The 12,802-nt window shown below is 38.9% G+C and overlaps 1 protein-coding gene and 1 pseudogene across 2 annotated transcripts in view; both read left to right on the top strand.

Annotated features, from left to right (window-relative positions):
* Positions 1–12,802, top strand: part of CHST9 (carbohydrate sulfotransferase 9) — a 354,622-nt gene that overhangs the window by 19,928 nt on the left and 321,892 nt on the right. The gene's annotated exons all lie outside the window — the stretch shown is intronic.
* Positions 2,074–3,680, top strand: LOC140501162 (mitochondrial glutathione transporter SLC25A39 pseudogene; annotated as a pseudogene).

Genomic DNA, 12,802 nt, shown 5'->3' with positions numbered 1-12,802 from the left:
TCAATAACAATTGATAATAATAACTACCATTTATATAGCACCTACTCTGTACCAGGACCTGTGTGCTAAGTTCCTTATATTATCTCAAGTGATCCTCACAATAACCCTGGGAGATAAGTTGTATTCCCTTTCATTGCTAACATATTAGTTGGCTTATCTGTTTATGCCCAGTCTTTAACCCTGAGTTGTTGTTGTGATGGTGGTTTCCTACAGAGATTTTTGGTAATTTCCATCTTTCCCCCCTGCTGTTGCTCACTTTGACTCCTTCCCCTTTGATGACAGTTTCTCTGAGAGCTTGACATCAAAGCCATCTCTGCCTCCTCCCACACTAATTCACTTTCCACTGCCTTCAGCCTCTTTTCTAGGTGACATCTTGGAGAAAGAATTGGCTCCAACTGGATGCTGGGCCATTTGTTTTAGGCAGTCCTTATAGATCGACACACAATCTGGTGTTTTCCCACCCAAATCCCTCTTTTTGTCAGTTCTCCAGATGAATGTAGTTGCAACCCAAAGCATTGCAGTTGAAGCCCAAACAAGCTTCTTTTTTCCTTGGCATTGGGAGGAAGGGGGAGAAAGTAGGATTGATTTCTGTTGCAAACCTATGGGTCACTTTATGCAGCCCTGTCAGAGCATGATTGGTCTTGGAAGACAGGGTGCTGAATGAGCCCTTGGCTTTTAGATCATTAAGTTTTTAATTCAGGATTATTGGTGTCAGGGCTGTGAAGACCACTGAAACAGCTTATCTTTTATGCTTAAGTCCTGCTTTGAAAAGATGTGACAGGTCCTACCAATTGGAGAGTCTAGTCCTCCATATTGTTGCCTTCATGACCTGGAAGCCCAGTAGCCTTCAAAGGTGTCTACTTATGCTTAAAATCAAACAAACTGAATTTATTTAAAGAGCATCTGGATGTCCAAAAATGTGAATTCTGTTATCTTAATTAATTATTAGTTAATTTTAGACAACTTTAACCACTCTATAACACTTTTGACATGGAAAAAATTATGTGCATTCACTGGGGATGGGGGTGGTATATTTAGACCTATTATTTCACTGGACTATGGAATTCACAGTAAATAAACTTCCTCAAACAATAAAAATCAGCAAGTGCTTTGCACCTGATTATCTTAGAGAGTTAACTCTGCCACTAAAAGGTTAATTTACTTTTCCAAGGTCACATATCCAGTACATGTTAGATAAGGCATTCAAACTTCTTCCTGCTGAGGCTAGCTATTGATCTACTATGCTTTTATATCTTATTTTAGGTCTATAACCAAAATAAGAAGCTAAGCCCATTCTTTGAGGCAGTGCACTGTATGTAATAGGTACTCCAAAATGAATTCATAAATCTATGAGATCACTTGAAGCAATGTTTCATGTAGTTCCTTTCTAGGAGCTCCCAAATCACTTTATATTTCCAATGTATGTTCATAGTCTCTTTATTAAATTCATTTCCATAATTTTATTCATCCCACTAGAGTGTAAGTTCCTTAAGAGCAATGATCATCTTATTAACCTTTATTTCTCCCATGGAGTCTAGCCCTATGCCTTATTGAATAAATGAAGAAATCACCTATAAAAATATGTTCCTATTCCATTTCTGTTATCATTTAAAACTGACATAAAGTCCTTAGACCCGTAGATGTCACTTGATTTTTATTCATAATTCCCTTAATTAGTATATATGATATTTAATGCCTAAATTTTAAATGTATTAAGACAACTAAGTAAAAAAGGCTAAACATTTTATTTCCCTATTTAATTATTTAACACCTCTTCATATCTTTCCAATGAAATCAGTAACACTTTTTGATTATATCAGTATTATATGCTATATATCTATTTAAAGATTTCTTTTTTGAAAACTCCTTACTTGTAGAATATTTTTATTCCATACTATATTTCTAAAGTCCATTTGTAATAATTAAAAAGAGTTAAGTATGAATTACTATATATGCAAATTCATATGTTTTTATAAAAAAGACAACTGGCAAATATTTAATAAATTACGCCATTAAAATGTGCTAGATACAATTGATACAAAGTAGCATTAAGATATGATTCCTTTTCCCCGGGCTCCTCTTTCTAAAGCGGAGGGCGCCTGGCGATGGGCCCGAGGCCGGGGAGGGCCGGGATGGCCTCCGGAGGACCCTCGCCGCCCCCGGGACCCGGCGCTTCCCCACCGGCCACCCACGCGTGAAGCAAGAGACAGTGTAATGGCAGAGAAGGCACCTGGGGGCATTAGCCCCCTGCAGCAGATGGTGGCATCAGGCACAGGGGCCCTTGTTACCTCCATTTTTATGACCCCGCTGGATGTGGTAAAGGTCCGACTACAGTCCCAGCGTCCTTCTCCCACCAATGGGCTGGCACAGTCCCAGGGATCCTGGAGCATCCCCTATACTAAATGGAAATGTATGCTTTACTGCAATGGCATTCTAGAGCCCCTCTATCTGTGTCAGAATGGGTCTCGATGTGCTGTCTGGTACCAACATCCTGCCTACTTCACAGGCGCCATGGATGCCTTTGTGAAGATTATTCGGCACGAAGGTGCCAGGACCCTGTGGAGTGGCCTTCCCGGTGATGACAGTGCCTGCCACCGCCATTTACTTTACCACCTATGACCAGCTTAAGGGTTTCTTATGCAGCCGAGCTATTACTTCAGACCTTTATGCACCCATGGTGGCAGGAGCTATGGCCCGATTGGGCACCGTGACTGTGATCAGCCCCCTGGAGCTGGTGAGAACAAAACTTCAGGCCCAGCATCTGTCCCACCGTGAACTTGGGGCCTGTGTCAGGGCAGCAGTGTGCCAAGGTGGCTGGCGCTCTCTGTGGCTTGGCTGGGGTGCCACTGCATTGAGGGATGTGCCTTTTTCAGCCCTGTACTGGTTTAACTATGAGTTAGCGAAGACGTGGCTATGCAAGATGGCATCCAAGGACCGGACTTCAGTCAGTATCAGCTTTGTGGCTGGAGCTTTCTCAGGAACAGTGGCCGCTGTGCTCACACTACCTTTTGACGTGGTGAAAACTCAGCCTCAGATGGAGCTGGGAAGTGTGGGAGCCTTGAGAGTGACATCCCCACGTTCCCCTTCCACCTAGCTGCTGCTCCGACGAATTCAAGCTGAGTCTGGGGCCAGAGGACTCTTTGCAGGCTTCCTCCCACGGATCATCAAAGCAGCCCCCTCCTGTGCCATCATGATCAGCACCTATGAATTTAGCAAAAATTTTTTCCAGAGACTGAACCTGGAAAAATGCCCTCGGGGACCCTGAGGGGAGAGTGGGAGAGAGAAATGGAAGCTACCAACCTCCAAGGTCTCCTGAGGAGACCAACTGTGGCCCTCAGCAGGAAGAGGGAACTTAAGACAAACCTTTATCATGGGGGCTTGTGAAGCAGAGTGTCACCCTCTGTTCCGTATGGTCGAGGGTGAGTGACATGCCCACTCCACCTTCCCTACTACCTGGCAGTACTAGGGTACCATGCAGGGAACAAAACTCCCCTCTTTTTTCATATTTTCTTCCCACTTTCCTACAGACCAAATGCCCCCAGCTCTTGGTTCACCCCCTCCTTCCTCAGAAACAGAATCTGCTGTTGCCCCTTTGTTTTTTCCTCTGGACATCTGTCTCAGTCCCTGGTCCTGCTTTGTCTTAATCTCCCTCTTGTTGAATCCTTTAGATCCAAAAATGATGCTTTTCTGTTAAAAAAAAAAAAAAAAGATATGATTCCTTTCTTCAAAGAGTTGACGGTCTAATTCAGGAGAGGACACAAACAAAACAGAATGAAACAGAAAACAAATAATTTCTAACAAGCCTATTTAGCCTAAATGACATTGGAGTTCCCTTCCATTTCTAATTTTCTGTAACTCTCTGGAAATAATTAATGAAATCCTGCTTGGACACTATTTTGTTGTTGTGTTGATTTGAATCTTGAACGACACTAGGATTTTCAAGAGATAGAATTTAAGAGGGGGGAACAACCCAGAAACAGAGGAACTATCCATACAAAAACATAGAATGAAAGATGGAGGGAACAGTTTAAAAAAAACTATTATAGGATTTTAGAATGACCGGAAGAGAACAGTGTGTAATAAAGTTGGAAAAGTAGGACAGGGCCAGGTTATGGTTTTAAATGCCAAACATTAGGAAATCATAGATTCTTAAAAGGGCACTGATATAATACAACAATATCTAAGGAAGGCTAGTCTGGTAGCAATGTGTAGGCTGAATAAGAGAGAGGAGACTGAAAGCAAAGAGGCTAGGTAGTAAGCTGTTGCAATAATCTGGTCATGTTTATATATGTCTGGTACCAAATAATGTTCAGTTGGAGAAGGGGGGAAGGAGAGAAGAGAGAAAGAGAAAGGGAGGAAGGAAGTGAAAGAAAGAGAGGGAGAGAGCAGTAGTGGGAAAGAGAAAGAGAGAAGAGAGGGAGGAAACATAAGGATTTGGTGACAGATTTGATGTAGGAAATGAAAGGCAGTATAATACAGTGGGAAAAGGCATTAGATTTGTGATCAAAAACCTTAATTTGACTCTCAGTTTGGCCACTGGTTTCCTTCTAGGTGACTTCAGGTAAATTGCTTTCTTCATCCACAAAATGAGGGAATTGTATGAGGTGACCTTGAAGGTTTCTTCTAGTTCTAAATTTGTGGACTTATGGAGAGGGAAGAATCAAAGGATAACCCTGAGAAACCTAACACATGACATCATTAACAAAAATGAATTAGCTCAAGTGGGTAGTGGTTTTGCAAGTTAAAATGTTGAACATAGTGAAAGTTTGTGGGGATAATAATATATAAGCTAACCTATAGGTAAAGATTTTGAGGAAAAGAGGTCGTTTGGGATATCATCTTCATAGAAATGATCTTTGAAGTTATAAGAGGAAAAGAAATTGCCACAAAAGGTCTGGGTGTAGAGGGAGAAGAATAGAAGGTTAAAGACTGAGATTTTGGAGAATGATAATCACTCCAGGATGAAAGGAGGAAGAGTAGTTAATGCTACAAAAAGGTCAAAACGTACAAAGACTGAGGAAAGTTTCTTTGGTGCAGCTGATAAAGAAAACGGCATCAGAGAAGTGTTGAAGGTGAAGACATATATTATTAGCAAATTAACAACTAATAAAATGTTGTGGAATGAGGATCCATTATTGCATTAGTGCGCAGAGAAGAATTTTAAAAACATCACGTTGTTTACATGCAAATTATTTCTGCAATGGTGTAATGTTTACGAGTGAATGAAAACGATCGGAATTTTTAAGTAGATTGATTATCCTCCCGAATATTGCTTTAGGCATTAATTTACCAATTCCCACTTCTTTTAAAATAGATAATGCAATGATAAATTAACTCAGTGTCTGAGAATTAGCACAGATGTCAAATTATTAGTCAAATTTCATGACATTGTACCTTTTCATGTGAAGGAGTTTCTTTATCATCACATTTGTTTTCTTCCTAGTTTGGTTTATACTTGCAATGGAAAATAAATGCAAATTTAATTATCATTCTGATCACTGTCCCACTTAAATCAGTGGACTTTGGCTTCTGTGGCAAACTGCTAACTTAGGGACATCTAGGTGGTAACAATGGATAGAGTTCTGGGTCTGAAGTCAGAAAGAAACCCAGTACAAAACTGTCCTCAAACGCTTATTAACTATGTGAGACTATGGACTTAACCCCTGTTTGCATCAGTTTCCTTATCTATAAAATGCAATTTATCTATTTCCCAGGGTTGTTGTGAAGACCAAATGAGATAATAATTGTAAATCACTTACCACAGTTCCTGGCAGATACTAAACACTATATAAATGTCACCTATTGTTGCTGATATTATTATTACCTTCCCCAAAGGCAGAGTTGGATATTTAATTCTTTGGTTTACTTTTGTAAGTTAACATCTTAACATTCTCATACAAGGCAAAAGACACATTACACATATTATATTTCATGGGAACATTATGCTAATATAAAAATTCTTGCCCAGAGAACCTGTATTGATTTTTAAGTTATTAAAAGCAAACAAAAACAAAAAATTCACTGAACTCAATTATGGTTATCTCATAAGGCATTACTTCTTATCATGATGATTATGGTGTTCACTAGTTATTTACCAGTACTTTTATCATTTTTTCTTCATTTGTAAGACATTTAGGTATTTATGGAATAGTCATTTTCATCATAAGATTTCTTTCTTCTTTAATGTACTTGCTAGTTATTGAAATAATCTTCCATTATCTTTCTACAGTTGCTCAATCATTTTCTCAAGCCACTCTTGCCACAGTGGCCTGTGGAATATTTCCAAATATTTTCATCTTTCCTCTGCATAGACTATTGTGATAGAGTTGGAGACAGATGTTTTTACCCTTGTAAGATTTACTGTTTGCAGACTTTTAGCAGCTACTTTAGTCTCCCCCAAATATCTTTAATTGATTCAGAGTCTGTATTATCCAATTGCCTTAATATTTAAAACTGTATTCTATTTTTGTGGCTTATATTCTTTGAATATTTCTCAATGGTCCACTACCTGCTTTTTGTCAGTGGATAATTTTAGAGGGAATTTTAACTAAAGAATTGTGTTTCCTCATTTCATTTTTAAAGATTATTTTTATTTAATTAATTCAGTCCTTTTGCAGCTTTAGATTTGTTATTAATTTCCTGTTGCACAGATTGTTTTCATACTGCCCACACATCTAAATGTACTTGCATCTAAAAGGCAAGGGCATAGCACCATGCACAGAACAAATGCAAATGGTTAGTATTCAATAATATGTTAATGTTTACGGTGTTGTACATGAATTTATCTCATTTGAGCCTGAGCACAACTGTGAAGTAGGTACCATAATTTTCTTTTTTTCACTTGAGGCTTAGAGTCATTTTGGTCACACATCTAATAAGTATCAGAAGTAAGTTTTTAACTATATACAAAGACAAAGGTGAAGCAACCTCTGCCCTCAGGGATCTTACATTCCAATGAGTGAGACAACATGTACATACATTGATATGCATGTGTATATACTGTTTAAATATATACATGTATACATATATATGTATATATGTATGTGTGTGTGTGTGTGTGTGTGTGTGTGTGTGTGTGTGTGTGTGTGTGTGTGTAGTTCTAAGTTACCCTGGGGATAGAGAGAAGCAATAGCAGTTGGGAAGCTTTTGCTAGGTAAAAGGGAGATTTAAAAGTTCAGATAATTCCATTAAGGTCAACTAACATTATTGAGTATCAACAATATGGAAAATGAGGCATGTAGGTGATTCAGTATATAGAATGCTGAGCCTGGAATCAGGAAAACCTGAGTTCAAATCCATCCTCAGACACTCACGAGCTATGTAACCCTGGGCAAGCTATTTGACCTCTGTTTGTCTTACTACACTGAAGAAGAAAAGGCATATCACTCCATTATCTTTGCCAAGAAAACGCCACAGAGTCGCAGAGTCAAATCTGACTGAATGACTGAACAACAACAATGTGAAAAGTACTAAGCCCAGGGGATAAGACAGTTCCTGTCAATCAGTCAAGCAACTAAACACTTATTTAGTACCTCCTATTTGCCAGGCGCTGTGCTAACCACTGGGGATACAAAGAAAGGTAACAAAGAAACAACACACAGATCCTGCTCTCTCTCAAGGAGCTCACAATCTATCTGAGGAAACAATATGCGAACAGCTATGTATAAACAAGATCCCTACACGATAAACTGGGGGTAATAGCAGAGGGAAGGCAGTAAGATTAAGGAGACTAGGTAAGGCTTCTTGCAGAAGGTGAGAGCTGAACTGAGATTTGAAGGAAACTGTGAAAGCTAAGAATTGCAAATGAAGAGGGAGAATGTTCCAAGCATGGAAGACACCTAGCAAAAATGCTCTACTAAGAAAGTAAGATACAAGTATACATAAACTACAAACAAAAAAAATTAATTGATATTTACATTAAAGAGTTGAAAAACAAAGTACTATATGAAGTCCAAGGGGAAAAGTCACTAATCACAGCTGGGATCACAAATGGCTTCAAGGGGGAAGTGATATTTGAGCTGGGATTTCAAAGACAAGTAGAAATTCAGCAAGCAAAGAGGGAAGACGGGGTGCATTTACAGGCACAGGGAATGATAAAAGCAAAGTTATAGAAGTGGGAAGTTGTTGTGCATGTTCAGAAGTAGGTAGAAATCACTTTATCCAAAGTGCAGTGTGGAAAGGGGTGTGTTCAGGGAAGACTAGTTGCTGTAGTGTAAGGGCTGCTGAGCTCTTTTCAGACCCGTTTTCCATTTTTGATGTCCATTTGATTCACCTAACTTTCAACTATGGTTCCAAGAAGCTGTAGCATCCACAATGGCCACACCCCAGTAAGCTGTTTCAGCAGACAGGCCAAACCAGGTTGAGGGTAACCAAGACATCTTAAACCCATTGGTGAGTTAGGAGGGTGTCTATCCCAAGCATGTGAAGACTTCCCCTGGTGGAACTGGCAAATGAGAACAGTTTGTTCCAATGGCCATGAAGGCAGCTGAAGCAGGCACTGTGGAGAGTTTAGAACTTGGTTAAGAACTGAAGATGCCAAGGTCATCCACTACATTTCAAGCCATCAAAAATAAAGTACAAGTGAGTGATGCAGAATTCTTGGCTTAGTAAGAAGGCAGATGAAATTCAGTTTTATGCTGACAATAACATCCAAAGTGCTTTTATGATGCCCTGAAGGTTATTTATGGTCCAAAGACATATGGTGCATTTCACCTGCTCATTGCTGATGGAGTCATATTGATTAGTGATAAGGACATGATGCTAGAGAGATGGGCTGAACACTTCCATAGTGTTCTGAACAGGCCACCATCAATCAATGATGAAGCTATTGACTACCTCAGGTTAAAGTCAATCCCTCCCTAGCTGAAGTTCCAAATGAGGAAGAAGTTTTGAATGCCATTAGGCACCTTTCATATGGCAAAGCACCTGGTGCTGATTTTCTTCTAGCTGAGATTTACAAAGTGGGGGGTCCATTGCTCACACAAAAGCTGACTGAAATTTTCCAGGTTATATGGCAAGAGGAGGTTATCCTCCAGGAGTTCAAGGATGCCTCCATTGTCCATCTCTATGAAGGTAAAGGAAGTAGATTGTCCAGGGACAATCACAGGGTATTTTCTGTCTTAGTCATTGCTGGCAAGATCCTTGCCAGAGTCCTCCTTAATAGGTTAATCCTTCACCTGGAAGATGGTTGTCTACCTGAGAGCCAGAGTAACTTCAGAAACTGAGGAATGTGGTGTTTGCTGCCCAAAAACTCCAGAAGAAATGCCAGGAGCAGAACTGTTTGTAGATCTGACCAAGCAAGGCCTTTGATACTGTCAGTCACTGGGGCTCATGGGAAATGATGTCAAAATTTGGTTGCCCAGAGAAGTTCATCAATATCATCAATTTCACATTTGCCCAGGTTCTGGATAATGAATGATGCTCTCGTGGTTTCTTAGTTACCAGTGGAGTGAAATAAGGCTGTGTACTTGCTCCCATGCTTTTTAGCATGTTGTTTTCAGCCATATGATCAAATGCCTTCAATGAGGTAGAAACTGCTGCAAGGTAAGCTACTGCACTGATGGTAAATTCTTCAACTTGAAAAGTCTATAAGTCAGGACTAAAGTAGCAGGAGTGCTGGTACATGATTTGTTGTTTGCAGATGATTGTGCATTCAGTGCAACCTCTGAAACTGAAATGTAACAAAGTATGGATCAGTTCTCTCTGTTTGATCTAATTTTGACCTAACAACACCAAGAAAACACAGGTGCTCCAAGAGCCAGCATCACACTATCCATATGTGATACCACCAGTTATAGCAAATGGAGAAATTTTTAAAGCTGTAGATAAGTTCATTTACCTTGGTAGTAGACCTTCCTGGGATGTACACATTGATAATGAAGTAGACCCACATTGCCAAAGCTAGCTCAGTGTTTAAGAAGTTCCAAAGGAAAGTGTGAGAGAAAAGAGGTATTAGACTGACTACCAAATTGAAGGTCTACAGAACCATTGTGCTGACCTCATTGTTGTATGCCTATGAAGCCTGGATAATGTACCAGCACCATGCCAAAAAACTAAGTTGCTTCCATTTGAATTGCCTTAGGAAGATTCTGAAGATCACCTGGCAGGATAAGATCAAACAGTGAAGTCCTTTCTCAAACTAAACTGCCAAGCATTCAAACTCTACTGCAGAGTGTGCAACTTCAATGGGCTGACCACAATGTTGAATACCAAACATACATTTGCCAAATAGACTATTTTATGGAGAACTCACACAGGGCAAGTGCTCACATGGTGGTCAGAAGAAGCTATACAAGGACAGTCTCAAGGCCTCTCTTACAAATTTTGGAATTGATTATGTGACAGGACCACTCACCATGGCATGCCCTCATCAGAGAAGGTGCTGTGTTCTATGAGTAAAGCAGAATTGAAATAGCCCAAAAGAAACACAAAATGCACAGATTTAGAGAATCCACCCCAAATGTTTATGTTGACTATTTGTGTCTGACCTGTGGTAGAGCAGTCCAAGTTTGTATTGATCTGATCAACCACACATTTACAGTCAGTCACACTGTAACTTGACTCTAACATAATGATGTCATTTTATTCTTCCTCTAAAAGGAAGGACAACAACCAACCAGTGTGGAAAGAGTTTGAAATGAGACTGAAAAGATAGGATTATAATTAAAGAGCCTGAATTCAAAACAGGTTGAATTTTATTCAGTGGTCATTAGGAAGCTCTAAAGATTTTTGAGCTGAGAAATGATAAGAATAGATCTTTGTATAAGAAAGATTGCTCTGGCACTATGAAGGAGGAATTGGTGGAAGCAGTGTTGAGCCAGAATAACTGATGAAGCTACTCAAAAAAAAAAAAAACCCAAGCAAATGCTAGTAAGCAACAGTTTAAAGTGGTGGTGATGAGAAATAGGCAGAGGTTATAGAGGTTGGAGGTGTTAGGGAAGTCGGATGCTAAGATGCTAAAATGGAACTCATTGATTTGGAAGGTCCTTCTAATAATGTAGATCCATGCTCATCCATGGATGAGCTCATCTATCTATTCTGGATGGTTCTTTACCATGTCCTCCCAATGGTTTAACACTGAGCATCCAACCAAATTACTAGTGACCTTCCTTGCTTTCTCTTAACATTACAAGGGTACCAGTGCCATACTCTGGCTGTCTTCATCCTCACTATGTGACCATCTTATCTTATTTTTCTATTATATGTATGTCCTTATTGAAATATTTTTCCTGTGATACTTATTTTAAAGTCATTGGATTCTATTGTATTTCATATCGCCTTCCCATATGGAAACACCAACGCAATATTGCTTTTTAAAAGATAGACTTTTGTTTCTGGGGGAAGTTCAGAGACATTAAATAAAATTTGCAGTTCCCTGAAAGCAATCCAGTTTGCTTTCCTCCTCCTGTCCAATTCCATGCCTGACTTATTGTCCCTCTGTACAATGTGTCCCAAAGATAGATAGAGATGGACAAGCTCAGTGTCATAATCTGGACAATTGATGTCATTCCTCTCCTTTACATTATATGGTCTTTACATCATGAAGTCTAAATATTATATATGGTTATATATTATATATGGTTATATATCTATTCCAGGAGACTCTGCAATGTTTCAGATTTTGACATACCTCACCCTCCATACCAAAACCTCATCAATTTGGACTCTGGGCTGGATCTTCTCCGTTACATTGACAAAGAATTTCTGATAGCTAGATCACCTCATGTAATGCCTTACCTGATGTTTATAATCAGAAGGTCATTGAACTAGGTTATTTTTGTTGTTATATGTCTAGAGGAATCTTGAGTGATTTTTATATATGGATGGGAGTCTCACTATTTCAGGAAATAGCCTTTATAGTAGCATTTTGTTCTTCCAAATCAACTTTTTCATAATCAATAAACAATAAGCAAAATTGGATATTTTATTCTCTACACTTTCTAATAAGGTTTGAAATTATAAAGATAATATTTTAAAATTTAAAAAATTACAAAATTTTTGAAATTGAAAAACTTTCTAATGATGAATGTTATTTGCAAAAACCTATTTTGTCATTATTAATAATCATATTGGGATACACTCAATTTATGTACATATGACTCATAAAGATTTCACATACATGGGAAAGTAAGAATACAGTTCAGTAGTTGTTGGTGTGTTGTTGGTAACCTCGTCTGAGAAGGTATTAATAAGAACCAATATATTCTACATATTTTTGATATCATTCCCTCCATCGAAATCTTTGTATAGCATTCCCTCTACATCCTCACAATTGTATCGCCATCTTCATTGAGTTCCTCTGTACTTGATTCTTTCAATTTGGATATTTTCCTCATCTTTGTTTTCTTTCATACCTCCAATGTAAGTATATCTAGGACTGTATTATTTAAAGAGAGTCAATAAACATTTATTAAGTGCTGATTCTGTCCAAGAATTGTACAAAGCACTGGGGACCCAAAGAAAGGCAAAAAACAGACCCTACTCTCAGTTGGTTGGCTGTTCTTGAAGAGGACAAAAATGACATCCCTATGCTAGGGTCAAGTTTCAATGTGTCAGGACAATGCCCGAGAAGGAGCAGACCATCTAATGGGATATATAACAAGCAAACAACTGCACAAATAAGTGATATACAAGATGAAATGGAAATTACAGAAGGAAAGAATTAGAATTAAGGGAGGTTATGAAAGGTTTATTTAAAGAGGTAAGATGGTAGCTGGGACTTGAAGGAAGTCATGAAATACAGGAGGTGGGATGAGGAATAAGGCAATTCCAGGCATAGGGGACAGACTAAAATGAATAATCA

Source organism: Notamacropus eugenii, chromosome 4 (assembly GCF_028372415.1).
Source record: "Notamacropus eugenii isolate mMacEug1 chromosome 4, mMacEug1.pri_v2, whole genome shotgun sequence".
Classification (NCBI taxonomy): Eukaryota; Metazoa; Chordata; class Mammalia; order Diprotodontia; family Macropodidae; genus Notamacropus; species Notamacropus eugenii.
The sequence above is the reverse complement of the archived record's forward strand: the minus strand, read 5'-3'. Positions and strand labels throughout refer to the sequence as shown.